This window comes from Sorex fumeus, unplaced genomic scaffold (genome assembly GCF_029834395.1).
Source record: "Sorex fumeus unplaced genomic scaffold, SorFum_2.1 ptg000021l, whole genome shotgun sequence".
NCBI lineage: Eukaryota > Metazoa > Chordata > Mammalia > Eulipotyphla > Soricidae > Sorex > Sorex fumeus.
Window position 1 is genome coordinate 14,214,339 of NW_026606078.1, and position 13,868 is coordinate 14,228,206.

Consider the following 13,868-nt stretch of genomic DNA (forward strand, 5'->3'; position numbering starts at 1 on the left):
GAACCTCACCTCAAGTGAGGGTCCCTATTTAAGACAAGTACATGTTTCTGGGGCATTACATATTTTTCGGTTGCTGGAAGAGTCTCAATAGCAATTCTCAGGAGGTGTGGGGGCCCCACAGACAATTCTCAGAAAACGTGGTCATGGTGCTTGGGGTCCTCCTATGCTATACAGCCTTTGATACTCTGGCAATCAGGTGGTGCTGGGAGTCAAATTATGTGCATGTGCGGCAAGTTCCATAACCACTACACTATCTCCTGCGGCCCTGGGTATTAGATTGATGTCAGCATTCGAGGTCCTCCCTTTTGTCAGAAAGCAGAAACTGGTGTAGGAGAAAGTGGAAGAGACCTTAGGGTATAGCTAGGTTGACTGAGTACATGGTGGTACCATTAAGATTGGAACATAAAGTAAAAATAAAACAAGAGAAATATCTAACAATAGCAAAGAGGGCTATAGTACTCAAAAAAAATTAGAAACAGGCACATTGGCAATTAGTTTTAAAAAGCATCAAGGAGAGTATATAGTATTGTGAGTGAACAAATCTACTCTAAGGATTTATCTCATCCTTGAAATGGAAAAGGACAATGTGTTACAGTTACAAATTTACAAATAAGATATATACCATCTATTTCTGCTGTGTTCGTGTGCTTTACGAAGTTTTATTCTAATTTTATATTTAATTTAATGATTAAAACAGTATTTGCTAACTTTAAACTTTTAATGGAATGTTTTATTAAAAATGTTTTTTAAAATTTTTTTAAATGTTTTATTAAAATATTATTTAAAGGTATTTTCAAAGATGTCACGCCACTGGCCGAGCAAGTGAAAACAGAGATAGATAAATGGGACTATCTTAAACTAAGAAGTTTCTGCACCTCCAAAGAAAAAAAAATATAAAGACAGTCTACAGAATGGGAAAGGATATTCACCGAATACACATCTGACAAGGGGTTGATATCAAGGATATACAAAATACTGGTTGAACTCCACAAGAAGAAAACATCCAACCTCATCAAAAAATGGGGCAATGAAATGAACAGAAACTCTCTCAAAGAAGAAATCCGAATGGCAAAAAAGCACAAGAGAAAATGTTCTACATCATTAATCATCAGGGAGATGCAGATCAAAACCACAATGAGATACCATCTCACACCTCAGAGACTGGACCACATTCAAAAGAACAAAAGCAACCAATGCTGACGCAGATGTGGCAAGAAAGGGACACTCCTTCACTGTTGGTGGGAATGTCGACTGGTTCAGCCCTTTTGGAAAACAGTATGGACGTTTCTCAAAAAATTAGAAATTGAGCTCCCATTTGACCCAGCGACACCACTCCTGGGAATATATCCCAGAGAGGTATAAATGTGTAGTCGAAGTGACATCTGTACTTATTTGTTCATTGCAGCACTCTTTACAATAGCCAGAAACTGGAAGAAACCTGAGTGCCCAAGAACAGATGACTGGTTAAAGAAACTTTGGTACATCTCCACAATGGAGTACTATGTAGCTCTTAGAAAAGATGAAGTCATGAAATTTACATACAAGTGGTACAATATGGAATGTATCATTCTAAGCGAAATGAGTCAGAAAGAGAGGGATAGACATAGAAAGATTGCATTCATCTGGGGCATATAAAGTAACAAAATTTGATATTAATACCCAAGAATAGCTGAGATCAACACCAGGAGGATTACTCCATAGCTTAGAGGCCAGCCGGGTATTCTAGGGGAAAGGGCAGTTCAGGTAGAGAAAGGAGCACCAAATGAAGGGTGTTTGGAGGATCCTCCCAGGAGGGGAGATGCATGTTAAAAGTAGAGTATGGACTGAACATGTTTGCCACTCAATGACTCTTTTGCAGACCACAACATCCAAAAGAAGAGAGAGAAAAAAGGGAATGCCCTGCCAAAGAGGCAGTGTGGGGGGGGTGGGGGGGATATTATCCATGGTGGTGGAAAATGGGTACTGGTGGAGGGATGGGTATTTGATCATTGTATGACCAAAATCCAAGCACAAAGATTCGTAAATCTACAACTGTACATCATGGTGCTTCACTATTAAAAATTTTTTTAAAAAGTTATTAAAAAAGAAACATATGGGGCAAAGAGCTAGTGCAGTGTGTAGAGGGTGTTTACATTGTATGCAGCTAATCTGAGTTAAATCCCCAGAACCCTGAGCCTGCCAGAAGTAATTCTGGATAGAAAATCAAAAGTGAGCCCGGAGCACATCTAGGTGCACTCCCCTCCCCACAAAAAAGGAAGAAAAGAAAAGAAAACATATAACTGATTCTTGAGTAAAATAGAGATTAAGGGTGCTAACTACTATATAACGTTTGAAAACCCCCAAATTTAATAGCGAGTCTGCTATTGACCAACAAGTTGGTTTTTTAATAGTATTTACTTACATTGTCTGCTAGTGGTGCTATATGTGGTCTGTAAATCTGTAAATTTGATACATTTAAAAAATTTATAATGGATTTTATAATAGACTTTATAATACATTGGTATTTTGTGTTTAATAAGTGATAAATTATATCTCTACTTTGTGGGTTATTTGGGCCATAGTATGTGGTGCTTGGGATTTCTGACTCTGTGCTCAATGGTCATTTCTGGTGGAGCCAGCCATTAATTTGGGTTGACTGTGTGCATGGTACATGCTTTAACCCCTATACTAAGTCTGGGGTCCAATCAAATCAATTATCTGCATATATTTTATACATGCATGCCATACTTTTCTTAGATTTTTGATTATTCTAGGATATACTGATCATCTTTAATTATTCCACATCAATACCAATGTCCAAAAATGTTTCAAAATATAATTATTGAAAAAAAATCACATAGAAGTTCAAATTTGTGTTGTTCGTGAGATAACTATATTAAGAAGAAATAGAACTACAAGAAACATACAAGTAAAATGAAGGTACATTTCTTTGGAGTCTTTAAATTATGTATTTATATTAGTATATATACAAGTATAATTTTTAAAAAATAAATTTCAGTTACAATAAAATTTTTGAGTTTTTAATAATTGTAATGTTGTACTGCTAAGTCTATATTTATGTGAGCATTTATATATATATTTGTCTATTTTTCTGATTGTTTACTTAAGATCTGTAGTTAAAAGCTAACTTACTGATGACAGGGTATGTGGCTCAGGGCTAAAGCACTTGGCTTGCATGTATAAAACTTTGGGTTGGCCTCCTGCAAGGCAAATGCCCTACCCACTGTGCTGTAAACGTTATATAAAATATACTAATAATAAGACCTAATGATGTTGGTGAACAGTGCAATATAAATGATTACTTAGTAATTTTCTTGATTTATTAATGAAATATGTAAGCTCTTGAGTATAATGGGAGTATTTTTCTAACGTAAGAGTCTGAGGAAGGTGAAACTGTTATAACTGTACTGTAGGATTCCATCTCCCTAGCCTGCTTCATTCTACCTCTCTCTCTATCCAATCCGGTATTCTTCTTGGAAATCTGACCTCCAGATTGGCTAGCCTCTACCTTTCAACTGCCTATTTTATGACATCATTCTCTCATTAAACCAACCAACAACTGGTAGAATCTTGGGGTTCCCATGCAAGTGTTTGTAAACAAATTTGAATCATCATGTCAAGTGACCAGTTACCAATAGCTGGAATGGTGGGTTCCACTTTAGGTACCAGATGGTTACCTTAGACAAACACTGAAATGTCATACAAATTTTATTTATTCTAATATATTTTTAACAAATTGAAGAGATGCATCATAGTTAATTGGTTGTTAATAAAAGTTATGAAGTTTGAGATGCTGTGGTTGTTTGGGGAGAGGCCGGGGGTTGAAGGATGGCATGGGAAAGAATAGGAAGTTATAGAGAGGACAAAGGGGGAATACACAAGACTCTAAGAAAGATAAACTTGGTCCAGGGTTATAAAGCCCATAAGAAATTGCATGGGCCTGATGAAGAGTGGGGTAGAGTCAGAGGAATAGCATTGCTGACAGGGCATTTGCTCTGCAAGCAAGAAGGACCCAGTTCAATTCTTGCAATCCTTTAGGGTCCCCAGAGACCCACCAGATGTGAAACTTGAGCGCAGAGCCAGGAGTAAGACCAGAGCACAGTCAAGTATGCCCCATCCCTGGTGTCCTCCAAAAAAAAATGGGAGAAATGACACAGTCTTGGGATTAGGATTAAAAGAAAAAAATTGGAATAGGCTAAAGAAGGCAGATAAGTCAAAGGTGACCAGAAATAAAGTTAAAATTCTTTCATGGAGGCTGTGTTTATGCCTCAGGGCCACTTTTGGAAAATAATGAAATTTGAGACACATCTCTAAAAGGTTTGGGTGTTCTAATCATAAATGATGGCTGGGGGTTGTGAACACATATACTGGGGAATGAACCTTCCAGATGACTGGTAAACGCCCTCAGAGTCATTCAAGGATGACTCTTAACAGGGACCAAGCCAAGAGAACAGTTGCAGCATGAAGCCTGACGATGAGCTCCTGGGAGATGCAAAGATAAGTCACCATGTCCTCTGGCCCTCTGTTCAGGACCCCTACCTGCACCATTTCCCTTATTCCCAACAATATTCAGAGTCGCTATCACGGTGACACTTTACTAGCTAGTTTCAACAATGAGGTCAATTGCCTCTGTAAGTCTTTGGATTTGTAAACTCCCCACGGTGGCGGTGGCCAAGCCTGCTTTCAGGCAACGACATCTGGACATTTCTGGCGGTGGGAGCTCAAATTATATTACCTTGAGGGGCTGGTCTTTGGTCTTCCATGGTCCGTGGTGCCTGTAGCCTTCTCTAAACATCGCTGTTAACTGCAGCTCACACAAGAACCAACGTTATCAGTGTCGTTGGGGCTGCGTTGCGGGATGTACCGGACTAAGACATGTGCACTGGGTCACCACTCCCAAAGCAGTTGGTACCGCTTAACCTTGAACCTGGAAGGTGGTGGTGGAAAGAGATGGTCCTAGGAGAGTTAATGGGGTGATGGATGGATGGCAAGTAAACCGTGAAGGGTAGGGAACTGGACAGCTGGTGATCATCATAGGAGAGTTGGTAGATGTGTTTTAATTACGTTAATATGTTTTTCGAAAAAGATAAGCAAAACAAAAATATGAAAACATGATAGGTTCCAAAGAACAGGTTACATATAAGACCGAGAGAGCTGAAAGGGCTGTCATTCCTTTTGGAGCTTTCAATCATAACATTTACGAAAGTTTGTATTTTCACGTTACTTAGCTGTGGAGAGGAATAATGAGAAACAGAATGCCACCAGAAAAGCAAACTGAATGACCACCTTTCATAAAAGCCAGATGAAAGGTGTTCACATGGATCCCAAATGCAAGTGGGTTAACAGGAACATATATTTAATTAAGTCTGCTTGGTACCAGTAACTACTTTTGTGGAAATGGAGGAAAACGAATGCAGTTTCTGACACACTGAGAATAAACTGCAAACAAATTTTCCCAGGAAAGGGTAGTTGACTGGCTGGGAACAGAACAACTTGAATAGTGTTTTGCTACCTTTCATGTATGGCTAGAGGAAAATGATCCCAGTAAACTCTCGAAACTAACAAACTTCAACTCCCTTGAAGGAAAGTTTTATTCAGTGAGGAAAAAATGCTGAGAGAAAAGTCTGAAATGATGGAAAAAGAGACAATAAGTGCAAAAGGAAGGACTTGACATTTGGGTTCCTCTGAAAACAAAGCTTGAAACAAAAGATCTGGTGAGCACTTGATTTACTGAGAATGGGATCTGAGAGGAAAAGAGTGATATCAGGGATGTGAACAAGGAACATCCAAATTAAGGAAGACTTTGCTAGCTGATTACCCCATGGGCAACATGGTTCCAAGACTACCAGAACTTACCAAGGAATTTACTTTAATTTTCTTTCTTTCATATGGTCAATTACAACATGTATTTTTTGCATAATTCAATGACACTTTGGAGTGTCCATTTCTTTCTCAATATTCTTTTCACTTGTGTATGCATCTTAAACAGCTGCTGGATAACAGAATTATTTGATCAGACTTATTTTTTTACTATAAGTTTAGTTGAGATTCCGGAAAACTAGATCTAAAGTGAAGTTTGTTTTGATTAGTAGAAGTAGAATAGCGAGGACTAGGGATGGAATTAGAGATTATAGTATACCATATTCAGTTCCTAATAAAACAAGTCAAGGACAGTGTCCCAAATAGACTATTGAAAAAGATATCCATCTCTATTTAACATGGAAATTCAGCATATTTTATATTAAATTAAAAATGAATTAATATTCCTGTATTTGGACTTTTAAAAACCTTCAAGGTTGGTTAAGGAATCAAACACTGCCGATGAAATCATAACAACTTAATCATAAAATCCTGATTACTACTTAAGTGTCCAAGAATGTCAGTGCTAAGAATTATTTCCATTGATCTCACTAGTGCATGTGATAGGCATATGAATACATCTGTGTGAATAAATAATTGGTATCTAATTTAGAGTCTCACCATACATGGTTGTGGGTATTGTGAAATAGTTATATATATTTTCATAATTTTGCAATAAGATCTCTGGGTGTGAATCCTTGAATCATAAATACCTTTTCGTATGTTCCAGCACTACCTCCTCCCACGTTAATTACTATATATATGACCTCCTAAGGAGTCATTGCTTTTTTCACTTTGTTTTATTCTTTCTCTCTCTATTTTCAAATGTGAGTTATCTGCATCAAATCAAGGTGCATGTATTTGGTGTGGCAGTTTTAATCTTTATGAGTTATTATTATTTTATTCATTTATTTTTTAATTGAATAACCATAAGATGGGCCATTACAAAGCTATTTTATGCAATTTAATTTTTAATCCTTTCAGTGAAGCCAGGGAAAATCTCTTACTCGGGAAATTCAGAATTTCCATATTTCAAGTGAAGCAAAACTGATTGTTTTTGTATTTTTTTAATTTTTTTATTATTTTTTTGATAGAAACGAGACCACCAAATAATGGGTGTTGGGAGCATCCTCCCAGGATGGGAGATGCATGCTGAAATTAGAATCTAGACCGATCATGATTGCCACTCAATGCCTCTTTTGGTATTTTTTAGATAATTGTTCCCCTCTTCTGTTTGCTTAGGTCCGGGACTTGGCCTCTTCCCTTGCTGTTCTTTCAAGAAGCCAGAGAGATGTCTTTAGGCAGGAAGAGCAGCTCAGCGGCAGGGTCTCTTGGATGAGTTTGGTGCCATCTTCTTTCAGAAATTGATTTAGTGTTTCTTAGCAATCTGAAAATGGCTTGGGATTTAAAATGAAGGTCACATATGGAACTGAGTGTTGAAAGGAAGTAAAGGATAAGCATGATAACCTTTCAGTACCTGTATTGCAAACCATCATGTGCAAAAGGAAAGAATGGGGGAGGGCAGGAGAAAGAGACAGACAGCGAGATAGACAGACACAGAGACAGAGAGAGACAGACAGAAAGACAGACAGACAGAGTCAGAGAGAGAAGAAAAGTGTCTGCCATAGAGCACAGAGGCTGGCGGGGGGTGGGTGGCAAGAGGGAAAATGGGGACATTGGTGGTTGGAAATGTACACTGTCATGAAGGAATGGGTGTTGGAACACTATGATGGAAACTCAATCACAACTTTGTAGCTGTGTATCTGTGTAATTGTGCATTTAATTTAAAAATTTTAAAGAAAAAATAAGATTTCAAATGAAAAATTTGAGAGATTTCTGACGAAACAGGCATTCTGGCAAAAACCTCACTGCTTGAGCATCAATACTTTCAGACAGGGCAATTTCAAAATTTCAAATATTCCCATATTAAAGCAGTCAGAAGCAAAACCCCTGTTGTGTCCCCATCCATAAGAGTGAGCTGCACACACTCTTTACCATAGCCAGAATCTGGGAAAAACCTGAGTGCCCCAGAATAGAGGACTGGTTAAAGAAACATTGGTACCTTGCCACAATGGAGTACTATGTCGGGGTTAGAAAAGATGAAGTCATGAAATTTACATACAAGTGGTACTACATGGAGAGTATCATGTTAAGCGAAACGAGTCAGAAAGAGAGGAACAGACAGGGCAAGATTGCATTCACCAGGAGAACATAAAATAACAAAAATAGGAGACCAACTCCAAGAGTGGCCGAGGTTAATGTCAGGAATTTTTCTTCATAGCTTGGAGACCAACCACACTCGCTAGCAGAAAAGGCAGCTCAGATAGACAATGGAGCACCAAATTAGGGTGTTGGGAGAATCCTCCCAGGATGGGATAGCATGCTGAACATAGACTATAGACCAAACATGATTGTCACTCAATGCCTCTTTTGCAAACCAGAACAACTAAGAGGAGAGAGAGAACCAAGGGGAATGGCCTGCCACAGAATCAGGGTGGGATGAGGGAATGGGAGATGGGAGGGAGACTGTGGCCCATTGGTGGTTGGAAATGGGCACTGGTGATGGGATGAGTATTTGATCATTGTATCATTGAAACCCAAGCACAAAAATTTGTAAGTCTACAACTGTACCTCATGGTGTCTCAGTAATAAAAATTTAGAAATTAAAAATTAAAAAATTGGAACTTAATCACTTAATCACTTAATCACTTAACTTTCCTTTAGTCGTCGATTTGCATGAGCGGATGCCAGTAACGTCTCCATTTGTCCCTGTCGCGTTCTAGTGTAGCCCAATGGCCTCTGTTCGCTCCAGGAACATGAATCGTTCATGATCTTGACGAAGAAGTCTGACTATCTGGAAGGTGGGCTGCCACGTGGTCTTTTTACATCCCATGGAATCCAGTCGGTAACAGCTCTAGTCCAGCGGTCGTCTTTAAATCTCATTATGTGACCAGCCCATCTGATTTTCGACACCTTGGCAAATGAGACAGTGTCCCTGATTCTTGATCGTCGACAGATGTCAGAACTTCAGATTCTTTCTCTCATTTGAGTGAAACGTGATATTCCAAGCATAGCTCTTTCTATTCCTCTTTGGGAGACCTGAATAGCGTTCTCATCTTGTTTGCGTAGGGTCCAGGTCTCTGAGGCATATGTTAATGCAGGAAGAACAGTGGAATCAAAGAGATGTGCCCGGAGCCGGAAGTTCTTCTTCCTCTTAGCTATTTCTTCGACGTTCTTGAAGGCGTTCCAAGCCGCTCTCTTCCTCCTGCGCAACTCGTGTGCCAGGTCATTTGTCATGTTGACCTCTTGACCTAGGTACACATAGCTGTTGCATTCCGAGATGGTCGTTCCATTGAGAGCGAATGGGGCATCAGGAACAAGGCTGTTTCTCATAAACATTGTCTTCGTAAGATTCAGCTGTAGTCCTACCTTTCCACACTCACGGTCAAAGTCGGCCAGCATTTGTGCAGCTTGGCTGATGTTTGGTGTTATTAAAACAATGTCATCAGCAAAGCGGAGGTGGTGTAGTTGCCTACCATCTATCTTCACTCCCATTCCTTCCCATTCCAGTTGTCACATGATGTTCTCGAGGGTGTCACTGAAGAGTTTCGGTGAAATCTTATCACCCTGCCGCACCCCTCTCTTGACATCAAAGATCACTTCTTTGTAGAATGGTGAGATCCTGCTAGTGAATCCGCAATACAGCTCACGGAAGATCCTGATGTATTGGGCTTGAATGCCCTGATTGGCTAGGGCTTCAATGACCGCTTCCGTCTCAACAGAATCAAAGGCCTTCTTTAAATCAATGAACGTTAAACAGAGCGGCATCTTGAACTCCCGAGAAACCTCAATGAGCTTGGTTATTGTGTGGATATGGTCGATGGTGCTGAATCCTTTGCGGAACCCGGCTTGCTCGGATGGTTGTTCTTCATCTAGTGTTCTGCCAATCCTATTTAGGATGACTGGAGTGAACAACTTGTAGATGACACACAATAGGCAGATCAGGCGATAGTTGCCAATGTCATGGATGTCTCCCTTCTTGAACAGTAGTATGGCCCTGCTGGTTTTCCACTGGGATGGAACCTTGCATTCAGACAGGTAGCGAGTGAAGAGCCGAGCCAGTGTATTGAGGAGTACTGACGGCAGGTTCTTCAGGTGTTCAGGTCTGACCTTATCTGGGCCGGGTGCTGTTTGTTTCTTTACCAACGAAATGGCGTGTCGGATTTCGGAAGGGAGAACGTTGGGAAAGACATATCCATCCTGTGGAATTTGGTATGTCGGCAAGTGGACATGGTTATCGAAGAGATTTGAGTAGAAGTCATGGATAATCTTCTCCATTGCCGTTCTGGAGGATGTGATGGATCCATCAGGACGTCGGAGTGCAGTCATCTTGGTCTAATAGTTGGTGAAGGACAGGCAGGCATTACTAATACTTTTCCCAGCTTCTGCCGCATCTACCAGTACTTCTGCTCTTCTCTCTTTGAGGTCTTCCTTGATCGCATCTCTGCACTGCTTTGCGAGCTTGGACGTTAGCTTTTGGTTGCCTGAGGCATGCGCCAAACCACTCTGGCAAATTAGCTCAAGAGTTTTCGAAGATAGGCGATTTTTTGTGGCTATCTCTCTCTTGGCATTCCTCGCACATTCATGGAGGTGCTGAACCAGTCGATCGTATTCCTCGTCAATGTTGTCTACAATGGCATCTTCCCATGTTGTTGCAATAGTACCAAAGAGTTCCCAGTTGGTCGTCATTCTGGGAGTTCTCTTTTTGAACTTTGCAGCCCTTTCTCCCCGCTCTGTGAAGTAGAATTTTGCACGGAGGAGACGGTGGTCCGATCCCGTTCGAAATTTTGGGACAACAGCGACATCAGTCAGGCAAAACTGTCGATTGAATATGATGTGGTCTATTTCGTTGTGGAATCATCCACCGGGAGACTCCCATGTCCAACATTTTGATTCTGCCTTCTGGAAATGTGAGTTACCATGAATGGTCTTGGTCGACATGATGAACTCAGACAGTCTCTCACCCTGTTCGTTCCATTCTAGGCCATGGGTCCCGATGTGAAGTTCTTCAGCTGATCCTCTCGTTCCTATCTTGGCATTAAAATCACCCACAATGATCTTGTAGAAGGTGTGGTCTTCTTTATAGAACTTCTCTAGCTCCATGTAGAACTTCTCGATTTCTCTTTCATCATAATCAGATGTTGGTGCGTAGACAAAGAAGATAGAAACTGCAGGCAGTGAGTCACATCTATTTCAAATGTAAACGTCTGATACAGGTTGTTAGGCATTCAAATGAATCAATGCTCTTGGCCAAGTTTGTGTTGACAAGGACACCGACGCCTCCAACACCACTTTTTTCGCATGTTCCGAGCAACAATTCTTCCCAGAAACAATTCTTCTCCAGTGTCTAAAACGGCATGGTGAGATTCGTGCCTTCTTGTCTCGGTCAGACCAATGATGTCGTACTTGATCATTCACGCTTGTACCATCAGGTCCTCAATGGATGCATCTGATGCTAGCGTACGTGAATTGAAAGTGGTTGGAAATGGGCACTGGTGAAGGGATGGGTATTTGATCATTGTATCATTGTACATTGTATCATTGAAACCCAAGCACAAAAATTTGTAAGTCTACAACTGTACCTCATGGTGTCTCAGTAATAAAAATTTAGAAATTAAAAATAAAAAAATTGGAACATAATGTAAAAATAAAACAAAGAAAGATCTAATAGCAAAGAGGACTATAGTATTCAAAACTTTGAGAAACAGACACTTTGGCAAGTATTTTTAAATAAGCATCCAGGAGAGAATATAGCATTTTGAGTGAACAAATCTACTCTATGGATTCCTCTCATCCTTGAAATAGCAAAGGACAATGTGGTACAGTTACCAATTTGTAAATAAGATATATACCACCTACTGCTTGCTAGGTTTCTATGCTTTATCAAGTTTTATTCTAATTTTAAATTTACTTGAATAATTAAAACAGTATTTGCCTGCATGAAACTTTTTAATTACACTTTTTATTAGAAATGAGTTTTAATTATTAAAAATGCTTTATTCACATGTAATTTTCTAAAAGAAACATATAGGCCAAAGAGCTAGTGCAGCACGTAGAGGGTGTTTACCTTGTATGCAGCTAACCTGAGTTCAATTCCCGGAACCCTGAGCCAACCAGGGGTGAACTCTGGATACAGAGTCAGAAGTGAGCCCAGAGCTCATCTGGGTGCGCTCCCCTCCCCAAATAAAAGTAAGAATAGAAAAGAAATACATATAACTGATTCTTGAGTAACACAGATCTTAAGGGTGCTAACTCCTCTATAACGTTTGAAAACCTCCAAATTTAATAGATAGTCTGCTATTGACCAAGAAGATGGTTTTCTAATAGTATTTAATTCCATTGTCTGCAAGTAGTGATATGTGTGGCCTGTCAATCTGTGAATTTTGATAAATTTAAAAACTTATAATGAATTTTATAATAGACTTTATAATAAATTTGTATTTTATGGTAGTAAGTGATAATTTATAATTCTACTTTGGTGGGGTATGTGGGCCATAGTATGTGGTGCTTCGGACTTCAGACTCTGTGCTCAAGGGTCATTCCTGGTCGTGCCAGCCATGAACTTTGGTTGACTGTGTGCACGGTAAGTGCTTTAACCCCTATACTAAGTCTGGGGTGCAATCAAATAAACTATCTGCATATATTTTATACATGCATGGCATACTTTTTCTTAGATTTTTTTCATAATTTTAGGATATATTTATCATCTTTAATTATTTCTTTTTTTACTTTTGTAAGATAAATGATTTATTTATTTTCATTTTTAAAAATTTTTTCCCTTTATTTTATTTTTTTTTACAGTTGTAGATTTACAATTTTTTGTGCTTGGGTTTCGATTATACAATGATCAGATACCCATCCCTCCACCAGTGCCCATTTTCCACCACCATGGATAATATCCCCCCACCCCCAATCCCCCCATCCCCCCTGTCTCTGTGCAGGGCAATCCCCTGTGTTCTCTCTCTCCTTTTGGGTGTTGTGGTCTGCAAAAGAGGGATTGAGTGGCAAACATGTTCAGTCCATAGTCTACTTTCGACATGCATCTCCCCTCTTGGGAGGATCCTCCAAACATCCTTTATTCGGTGCTCCTTTCTCTATCTGAACTGCCCTTTCCTCTAGGATACCCGGCTAGCGTCTAAGTTATGGAGTAATCCTCCTGGTGCTGATATCAGCTATTCTTGGGTATTAATCTCATACTTTGTTACTTTATATCCCCCAGATGAATGCAATCTTTCTATGTCTATCCGTCTCTTTCTGACTCATTTCTCTTAGCATGATACTTTCCATATTGTACCACTTGTATGTAAATTTCATGACTTCATCTTTTCTAACAGCTGCATAGTACTCCATTGTGTAGATGTACCAAAGTTTCTTTAACCAGTCATCTGTTCGTGGGCATTCAGGTTTCTTCCAGTTTCTGGCTATTGTAAAGAGTGCTGCAATGAAAGAACAAGTGCAGATGTCACTTCGACTATACATTTTTGATCTCTGGGATATATTCCCAGGAGTGTTGTCGCTGGGTCAAATGGGAGCTCAATTTCTAATTTTTTGAGAATCGTCCATACTGTTTTCCAGAAGGGCTGAACCAGTCGACATTCCCACCAACAGTGAAGGAGTGTTCCTTTCTCGCCACATCCAGGCCAGCACCGGTTGCTTTTGTTCTTTTGAATGTGGGCCAGTCTCTGAGGTGTGAGATGGTATCTCATTGTGGTTTTGATCTGCATCTCCCCGATGATTAATGATGTAGTGCATTTTCTCATGTGCTTTTTTGCCATTTGGATTTCTTCTTTGAGAAAGTTTCTGTTCATTTCATTGCCCCATTTTTGGATGGGGTTGGATGTTTTCTTCTTGTGGAGTTTAACCAGTATTTTGTATATCCTGGATATCAACCCCTTGTCAGATGTGTATTCGGTGAATATCCTTTCCCATTCTGTAGACTGTCTTTGTAT